This window comes from Nicotiana tabacum, chromosome 4 (assembly GCF_000715075.1).
Source record: "Nicotiana tabacum cultivar K326 chromosome 4, ASM71507v2, whole genome shotgun sequence".
Lineage (NCBI taxonomy): Eukaryota > Viridiplantae > Streptophyta > Magnoliopsida > Solanales > Solanaceae > Nicotiana > Nicotiana tabacum.
Genome location: NC_134083.1, coordinates 12718158 through 12728307, shown reverse-complemented (window position 1 = coordinate 12728307; position 10150 = coordinate 12718158). Strand labels below are relative to the sequence as shown.

General features: G+C 39.6%; 1 long non-coding RNA gene across 1 annotated transcript; it reads left to right on the top strand.

Annotated features, from left to right (window-relative positions):
- The first annotated feature begins 723 nt into the window (after positions 1 to 723).
- Positions 724 to 3092, top strand: LOC107812869 (uncharacterized). The gene is made up of 2 exons (XR_001654199.2): positions 724 to 847; positions 2553 to 3092. It is a non-coding gene; the product is annotated as an uncharacterized LOC107812869 (long non-coding RNA).
- The last annotated feature ends 7058 nt before the right edge of the window (positions 3093 to 10150 follow it).

The window sequence follows — 10150 nt, the reverse complement described above, 5'->3', positions numbered from 1 at the left end:
TTGTATTTAGCAGGGGAAGAGTGACTACTTTATCATTACAATTCAAAATATAGCTAAACTCTAATAGCTAGTCAAAAAAGTGAACCTAGTTATTTTTTCATCCCTTAACATTGCAATAGATTACAGAAATATGACACTTTTTCGGGTAATATTTAATTTTTGACCCTCACTTATCCTATGGACAGAACTTTAAATTCAAAAGTTATTGACCATGAGGCAAGCAAAGGGACTACACTTGATTTACTTGTCTATGGGGCTAGCAGAAATAAAATTTTCAGATCATTCACTTTGAGGGCTATTTATATACGTCACCCTTAACATTGTACTATAATGGGATGATTTACACAAATTTTCATTTTTAGGCTATTACTTAAATTTTGTCCCTATTTTAAAAAGTGATACAGATATAGCTCTTGAAAATTTACCCCTTCCCCATAATATTAGACTTTGATCTATTGTAATAACTTGTAAAATTTTAAACTATTATTTAATATTTTCTTATAAAATTTTCAGTAAATTCAAAAAGGATCTTTATAATATGGCCTAACAAGTCCATAAGTTGCAAGATAAATAAAAGAAGAATCAATTACTAAATTTATATTATTTACTACTATTAAAAAGAGGGAATAGCAAGCACCTAAAGGTAAACATGCCTGCTTAGGATTTACTGGATATTTTGGTCATTTACTAGCTGACTCCTTGTATTAATATATCAACACCTGGATTCATTTTTTGACAGTTGCGAAGTAATTAACCTACACTTTACCAAAAACTCTTGTCTGCAAACAGACGTCGCCCTTCCCATGCTCATCTTCTTCTGATCTTTGTACTTTGGCGGATTACTCTGGTAATTACTCATCTTTGTCTCTTGTAATTCTTCTATCATGACTTTCATCTTCCGCATGGGTTTCGTCTCTTTGCTGTAAAAGTATGGATTTTAATTTTTGTTTTTAGAGTTTGAATTTATAGTTATCATATGCTTTGAAAATTTGACTGCTTTTCTTTGGTTATTGAATTAGTTGGCTTTATTATATATTTATACCCACTTCAACATATTGATTCTTTTATATGAACTTTTATCTCTGGGTTTCTTTTCTACGTTGTGACCTTTGGATTTCTCAAAGTTTTATTTTTTTGAGTTTGCAAATCCAATTTATATGTTCTAAAAATTGAATTTTTATATTTTTTGTGGGTTTTACATTTGTGGCTTTTGAATATTTTAAATTATATGTGAATTTTGTATATCTTAAGTTTTTTATTTGTGGGTTCTCATCCTAAGAGAAGCAAAAGAGTTAATACTACTTGATTAGCACATGTTCATACAGTAAACGAAATAGGTTAAAATACCAAGTCCTAATAATAAGCAATTATTAACACAGTAGATTAATTTTCTATTGTTTATGTGTTTGAAAAAATTCTTGAACGACCAAACCTATCAGTTGAGTTAGCTTTTGTAAATTGGAATAACAAAGTTTTGCGTTCTTCAGTATCAATTGTTTATTGACACTGAAAAAATTAATTTAAGATGATGACGATGCACTGTGCTGGGAATTGTCTACAGTACAATCTCAAACATGTCTTAAAAGAGTAATGAGCGACTGAGTTTTAAGAAAGATTAATAAAGGAAACACAAGAAAAATAATAATTTTCTTGCATGTGTTTGTTTGAATACGAATGAAAAGTTCAAAGGGAAGTAAAATAGTCATATTACAACTTCAAAATCTTGGCAGGGTTGCCAGCAAAGATGTTCATGCAGTAAAATTTTAATGAATCGCACAACATTCCAATTATCTAAAGGCTAGAAAAATAGTGAAAAATTGGCTCTTCAATCCAACTTTTTGGGCATAAATTGCACATTAAATAATGGGTTTACAAAAAGCTTTAATCTTTAGTTAATTATTAGTTTTATTTGTTGTATTGGTCTATAATTTTCAAGTTTAATTTGGTCTTAAACATCTTTGAGCTGAAGTTTGTGTTCCACATTTGACTAATGCTACCACACTCGAAGTTTAGACTGCATTGAAGTAAATTGAAGTAACCTATGTTCTGCAGTAGCTAATACATCTTCTGCATATGGCACAATAGTTGGCTTTGTCAACGGAAACATAACTGGTCACTACTCTGTATTCAAATTTTGTAAGTCACAACCTTTTTCATGTATTAATTAGAATGATTTGCATATTAAGTACAACATCAATACAACAAAGTGATCCACATGATCCATATACGTCAGTTATTACGAAAAGAGGTTTGTCTTAGTCTAATCTTTTGACAATGCTAGCGATAGGTCTCACCAAGTCTATTCATGCGTACTAAATTTAATTTTCTCGAAGTGCTTTTGTTCCAAAACTATATATACGAATGTGCATGTTCGCTTCTTTTCCCATTGAGTATGGAATGTGGATGATTCAATGAGGGGCACAACAAAATAAGAAGTGCCAGTGATGTGTGGCTATAATTCATGGTTTAGCACATTATTCGTCTTGCATTCTATATGCTTTAATGATAAAGTATACCTTATTTGCGTGTAATAGGGTCCATTTTATGTGTAGGTGAATTGGAGATGAAAGTAGAAGAAAAAGGAGACCTACAAGTCGAAAGCGTGCGCGGGAGCAGTGAATGAGAGAAGCTGGCGATAGGCTGGTGACGCAAGGCAAAGGCCAAGCAGAACCATGCGTTAGGCTGGCGACGCTAGGCTTGGAGCCAGGTTCATCAGGCGTTAGGCTGGCGACGCCAGGCCTGGGGCCAGGTCCAATCCGAGTTTTGAATACTTAATTCGTTTCCGAGTTTGACTAGGACTTGGCCTACACGTTTAGGTCTTTTCCTACACCTATAAATAGACCTAAAAATGCCACTTGAAGGGACTTTTGCAACCGGAGGCAAGAATAGCTTGTGGAATCACCCGTTGGGAGTTAGAATCATCGATTTCTACATCCTTTCATCTTTACTTTGTACTTTAATTATGCAACATACTTTGGATATTGTTACTTTGATCATGAGTATCTAAATTCATAGTCTAAGGTTTTGATGGAACCTATTGAAGGATGATTTTCTTGTTACGTTAATATAAATTTGTCGTAGTATTTTCTCAATTTGTTCAACTATATTATTCTTGTGGTTGATTGAAGGGCCCTCAATTAGCTATGCCTATTTAGTATATATTACTCGGGAGAGAGTTCATAGTTAGGTAGTTGTTGAACAATATCACTACGCCTAAACGTATATGAGGGATCAATACAGAGGTTTAAAGGTGGGATTATGGATAACGAAACCTTGGAACGATCTGAGTGAGCTATTCTTAATGCCATCTAGCGTAATTCAGGAGAATATGTCCAGTAAATTGTGGTAATTACTCGGGAGAGAGTTGCGATAGTTAGAGTGCTCATGGTCAATAGAGAAGACTTAGGCAAATTTGTAGAAAACATAGCAGAAAAGATTCTGACAATAAGGGAAATCACAACCTTAGATCATTCCAATTCTTGTTTACAACCCATTCGTAGTTAGTTATTAATTATTGCATTTTCATTACATAATATTTAGTTAATAAAAACCCAAATTGTTACTTAAATATTTCTGAAGATTGATTGCGTGAATTGGTGCGAGTCTAGTAGCTGTGTTTGATAGGTTAATTCCCTATAGGATTCGACTCCGAACTTATTAGCCGGAATATATTTGCAATGACTGCTAAGTCCTTTTTATAAGGCATAATTGGGCGTGATCAAATTTTGGCGTCGTTGCCGGAGAATTAACGGTGTTATTAATTGCAGCTAAAAGAAGTGCTAGAATTCTTAGTGTAGTCAATTTTCTTCATTCTAAACCAAATACATTGAAATTTTAACGTCTCCTGGGTGTTACTGGTTCATGCCTAGGAACTCCTCAAGAACTGGTGAATTGCTCGAAGCGTTATCAGATCCTGAGAAAGTTTTCAAGGCACTAAATCGTGCAAACAAGAAAAGTAAACAGCAACGAAACTCGACAGAACAAATCGAACCAGACATGGCTGACGGAATAGAAAATCCAATCAACAACAGAAACAATGAGAATGAACCAAATAATCGGGGTATGGTGCCTCTTGTACCAGAAACAGCATTATATGATTGGGCACAACCCACCGTCAGCAATCTGGCAACCGCAATTGTAGTCCCTCAAATATAAGCAGAATCATTCCAAATCACAAACAACATGCTACATTTGTTGCAGAACAAGGGACTGTTCTCAGGGTCACACATTAAAGATCCTCATCAGCACCTGAAGAATTTTATGTCGATATGTTTAACGCAAAGGCAACCTAACGTGAAACCGGACGCAATAAAGCTTTTGTTGTTCCCATTCTCGGTGACAGGAGAAGCTCAAACTTGGCTTAATTCACTCCCCATAAATTCCATCACTACTTGGGAGGAATTAGTCAAGCAATATTTGAACAAATTCTACCCACCAAATAAAACTGCCCAACATATTGATGATATATTGAGCTACAGGTAGAGACCAACAGAATCACTACAAGAAACGTGGGAGAGGTTCAAGGGCATGTTGGTTAAGTGTCCACATCATGGTATTCCAGATCAGATGTTGGGGCAGAGATTCTACATGGGACTGGCTAACAGTTTAAAGGCCAATGTTGATGCTTCAGCAGGTGGAGCATTTCTGAGTAAAACGTTCGCAGAATGCAAGATCCTACTTGATAAGATGGCCCCAAACTCAGGATGGATGACAAGAGCCTCTACGATCACTCTGGTAGTTCACTCAGTGGCTTTGGACCCAAACAACTCCATAGCTGAGAATGTGTCTACTCTAATGACACAAATGAGTATCCTCACCAATAAGATTGATGAATCAGGCCAGAAGCAGCAGGTTCACATAGTTGACACAACCAATGGAGGCTTATGTACACCATGCATTAACCAACCATATGTTTGCTCGTGGAGTGCGGAAGGTGACAACCAGCAATATCAGGAAGATATGAATTATGTAGCCAACTAGGGGGGACAGAGGCAAGGTGATCAGAATTGGGGTCAACATAATCAACAATATAGACCAGCGCAGCAGCAGTACAATAACAACAACAATCCTGGAGCTATGCGACCACTGGGTCAAGTTGCGCCTTACCAAAGGCAACAGGGCTACATCCAGCAAAATCAACAGCTGACTTATCAACAACCTCAACAACAACAGATTATGAGACCAGATGATGGGTTTACTAAACTTGAGGGAATGCTGCACAGCAACAACAGAATGCTGCAACAATTGATTGGGTCTATGGGGAAAATGCAACAGAGGGTAGAGTCGCATGAATCAGCGATAAAGGGTATTGAGATTCAATTAGGACAGATGTCTATGGACCTAAACAATCGTCCCCAAGGGACGTTACCTGCAGATACACAAGTCAATCCAAGAGAACATGGCCCAAAATAGCTTATGGCAGTGAGTCTACGAAATGGTAGAGACCTAGATCTGGAGCAAGAGATGGCTCGTGAAAGCTGGCCTACTGAAACACTTGTGTCAGTACCCATCGAGATAGATGACTCAACAGGGTTAACAGAGGTGACGGTACAACATGCGCCAGCTGAAACAAGCAAAGAAAAAGAAGTCGCGAAGGAAACTGAGTCAGAGCAAGAGAAGGCAGTAGAAACAGTGCCAGAGAAGGTTCAAAATCAAATCACAGGAAAGAAGTGGCCTCCAGCACCCTTCCCCTAGAGATTGGCCAAATATCAAAAAGATGAGCAATATAAGAAATTCTTGGAGATGTTGAAGCAAATTCAGGTGAACATTCCATTGATTGACGCCTTAAAGGAAATGCCTGGTTATGCAAAAATGATGAAGGACTTGATGTCTCGTAAGTTCGACTTTCAAGACTTGGCCACGGTTACACTGACTCAGACATGTAGTGTTGTTGTGACAAGATCCATAGCTGAGAAGTTATCTGATCCAGGGAGTTTCACAATCCCGTGCACAATAGGCAACTATGCATTTGCTAAGGCACTTTGTGATTTGGGGGCAAGCATAAACTTGATGCCATTGGCTATCCACAAAAGGTTAGGCATTGGAAGAGCTAGACCCACGTCTATGTTATTACAGCTGGCTGATCGGACAGTGAAGAGGCCCTCTGGTATCCTTGATGATGTATTAGTACAAGTGGGAAAATTTGTTTTCCCAGCAGATTTTGTCATTCTAGACTGCCGGGTTGACGAGGAGATTCCCATAATTTTGGGAAGGCCATTCTTGGCCACTGGGAGAGCCCTAATTGATTGTGAAACTGGGGAGCTAAAGATCAGACTGAACGATGAAGAGATAACGTTTAATGTGCAGAAATCTATGCGGCGACCCAGTGAGTTTGCTAACTGCTCTCTGATAGAAGCTGTGGATGTAATCTTGGAGGAGGAAGATGAGACTCTGAACGCAAAAGACCCTCTAGCAGCATGCCTCGTGAACTTAGAAGAAATGGATGGTGAAAACTTGGCATAGTGGGTTTTGGCCCTTGAAGGGCGAGGGTACTGGAAAAGAGAGCTCAAATTCGAGCCCTTACACTTAGAAGAAAGAAAAACACCTCCAGCTAAGTTATCAATTGAAGAGCCACCACAGTTGGAGCTAAAACCTTTACCGTCTCACCTCAGGTATGCTTTCTTGGGACCTAAATCCACTTTATATGTTATTATCTCATCCAGTTTGTTAGATGTGCAGGCAGAATATCTTTTGCATGTGTTAATGGAATGCAAGACTGCAATTGGCTGGACCATTGCAGATATTAAGGGGATCAGCCCGACATTTTGTATGCATAAGATTCTACTGGAAGATGGGCACAAACTTTTCAAAGAACATCAAAGAAGGTTGAACCCTAACATGAGAGAAGTGGTGAAGAAAGAAGTGATCAAGTGGTTAGATGCGAGAATCATCTTCTTAATCTCTGACAGTAACTGGGTCAGCCCAGTTCAGTGTGTGCCAAAGAAGGGTGGAATGACTGTAGTGCCCAATGAGAATAATGAGTTGATCTCGACCCGTACAATTACAGATTGGAGAATTTGTATGGATTATAGAAAACTGAACATAGCCACCCGGAAAGATCATTTTCCTTTACCATTCATTGACCAAATGTTGGATAGATTGGCAGGGAGGTCTCACTTCTGCTTGTTGGATGGGTATTCGGGGTACAATCAGATTTCCATAGCCCCTGAAGATAGAGAGAAGATATCATTCACTTGTCCATATGGCATCTTTGCCTTTCGGAGAATGTCGTTTGGCTTATGCAGTGCACCGGCCACCTTTCAAAGGTGTATGTTAGCCATTTTCACTGATATGGTTGAAGATATTATGGAAGTCCTTATGGATGATTTCTCTGTGGTAGGGGATTCGTTTGAAGACTGTCTTCACAATTTAAGAAGAGTGCTGAAAAGGTGTGTGGAGATAAATTTAGTGCTAAACTGGGAGAAGTGTCATTTTATGGTACAAGAAGGTATAGTGCTGGGTCATCGAGTGTCCAGTGAGGGTATTGAGGTTGGCCATGCTAAGGTTGACATGATTGAGCGATTTCCACTGCCCATTTCAGTCAAGGCAGTAAGAAGTTTCCTTGGGCACGCCGGGTTCTATAAGCGATTTATAAAGGATTTCTCTAAAATTGCTAACCCCTTATGTAAACTCCTTGAAAATGATCATTCTTTTGTGTTTTCTGATGACTGCAGGTTAGCATTTGAGGAGCTGAAGAAGAGACTGGTGACTGCACCAATTATCGTTGCACCCAACTGGGAGCAACCGTTTGAGCTCATGTGTGATGCTAGTGACTATGCTATAGGAGCAGTCCTGGGGCAGCGAAAGGACAAACCGATGCACCCAATTTACTATGCAAGCAAAATACTAAGCAGTGCACAACTTAATTATACCGTGACTGAGAAAGAGATGTTGGTTGTAGTGTTTACATTCGACAAATTCAGGTCTTATTTGATTGGTTCAAAAGTGATTGTTTATACTGACCATGCAGCACTTAGGTACCTGATAGCAAAAAGGAGTCAAAGCCATGCTTGATCCGTTGGGTTCTTTTGCTACAAGAATTTGATTTGGAGATCCGCGATAGAAAAGTGGCAGACCACCTTTCAAGGTTGGAGGGAGTTGAAAAGAAAGTCGAGGTAGAAGATATAACTGAGACATTCCCAGATGAACAATTTCTAGCAGTGACATTGGAGGAGGCGCCATGGTATGAAGATATTGCAAACTACCTAGCAAGCGGTATTGTCCCCTATGATCTTTCCTCTGTTCAAAAGAAAAAGTTCTTTCGTAACTGTCATATTTATTATTGGGATGAGCCTTGCCTGTTCAGAATTTGTGCTGATAACATGATCCGGAGATGTATCCCCGAGATAGACTAATCTTCTGTTTTGCAGGGTTGTCATGCATCACTATATGGTATCCACTTCCGGGGAGTAAGGACCGCTGCGAAAGTGCTGGAATCGGGCTCTACTGGTCGACAGTGTTCAAGGATGCACACTTATGGGTGAAAGGTTGTGACGAATGCCAACGAACTGGGAATATTTCCCGCCGACATGAGATGCCTATGAACCCAATTCAAGAGGTAGAAGTGTTTGACGTGTGGGGAATCGATTTCATGGGGCCTAAGGGGGTAATTGGCTTTTTGAGAAAGAACATATTCACCCGATTTGGCACTCCAAGGGCGATAATCAGTGACGGAGGCACTCACTTCTGTAATCGAGCCTTCGCAAAGCTGTTAGAAAAGTATGGTGTACGTCACAAAGTTGCCACCCCATATCATCCACAAACGAGTGGGCAAGTAGAAGTGTCGAACAGAGAGATAAAGAGTGTTTTGACAAAGACTGTGAATACTACAAGAACGGATTGGGCAAGAAAGTTAGATGATGCACTCTGGGCCTATTGTACCGCTTTCAAAACTCCGATTGGTATGTCGCCGTATAAATTGGTATTTGGGAAGGCATGTCACCTATCAGTGGAGTTGGAGCATAGAGCTTTATGGGCACTGTGGCAGTTGAATCTCGATATAGAAGATGCGGGCATAAGTAGAGTCACAGAGATGCACGAGCTTGATGAATTTCGTTACCACACTTTTGAGAGCACAAGATTATACAAGGAGAGAATGAAAATAATGCACAATAAAAATATTCTTGAGCGGAGTTTTAAACCCGGAGATAAGGTATTGCTATACAACTCAAGGTTAAGGTTATTTTCGGGTAAGTTAAAGTCACGATGGTCGGGACCATTTAGTGTGGTAGAGATTCACCCAACCGGAGCCATAGAGATTGCTGCATCAAATGACTCTCGCACGTTTAAGTCAATGGGCACAGGTTGAAACATTATTTGGGCATGGAAGATGCGAAAGTAGTGTCAGTGACTCATTTGCTCAAGCCACCAAGGTTAAGCAAACCTTAAGTGTAATTATCTGTGTCGTGTCGCGACATTAAATCAGGTGCTTCATGGGAGGCAACCCATTGGACTGTTGTATTTTTCGTGCCACGAATTTAACTAAGGCTCTCATTGGGAGGCAACCTAATTCGTAGTTGATTTTTAGTATAGTTAGAATTTGTCTTTTTGTTTTTAGGTACTAACAAGTTTGCAGGTGAGTTTGGGCAAGTCGAGCAGGGTTTCACCATCACCTGACGTACACCAGGCACTGGGGCAGGCGACGGCAGGATAAAGCCAGGCAAAGTTGGCATTGGGGCTGGCGACGCATGGCTAACGCCAGATCTACCAGGCCTTAGGCTGGCGACGCCTGGGTAACACCAGGTACTGGGCCAGGCGACGCCAGGTAAGTTATTTCGGCCCAGTTTAATTTTTTTTCCTTATTTTAGTCGAACCTCCTCACATTGCATGCCCTTAACACTGAACATAATACAAAAACCCTAACCTCACTTAAACCAAACACACATCAAGCTCTAAAAGAAAAATTCACAAGCATACACATCTGCTCATCAGCTTTGCTCTCAACCAAAGACACTGCACGAATTGGCTCACCCTCATACACTCAACAACACATTGCCATAGTTGTCTCTCCCATCCCCATTGAAGTCAAGCTTAGTCTTGCTATTCTTTCGCGCTCATCAGAAACTCTCAAGCAGCTCCCTCCTCTCAAAAGCTTCAAAGGTATGATTTGATCTCTTTCCTTTGTAATTTCGAGTTAGGTACAGGTATACAA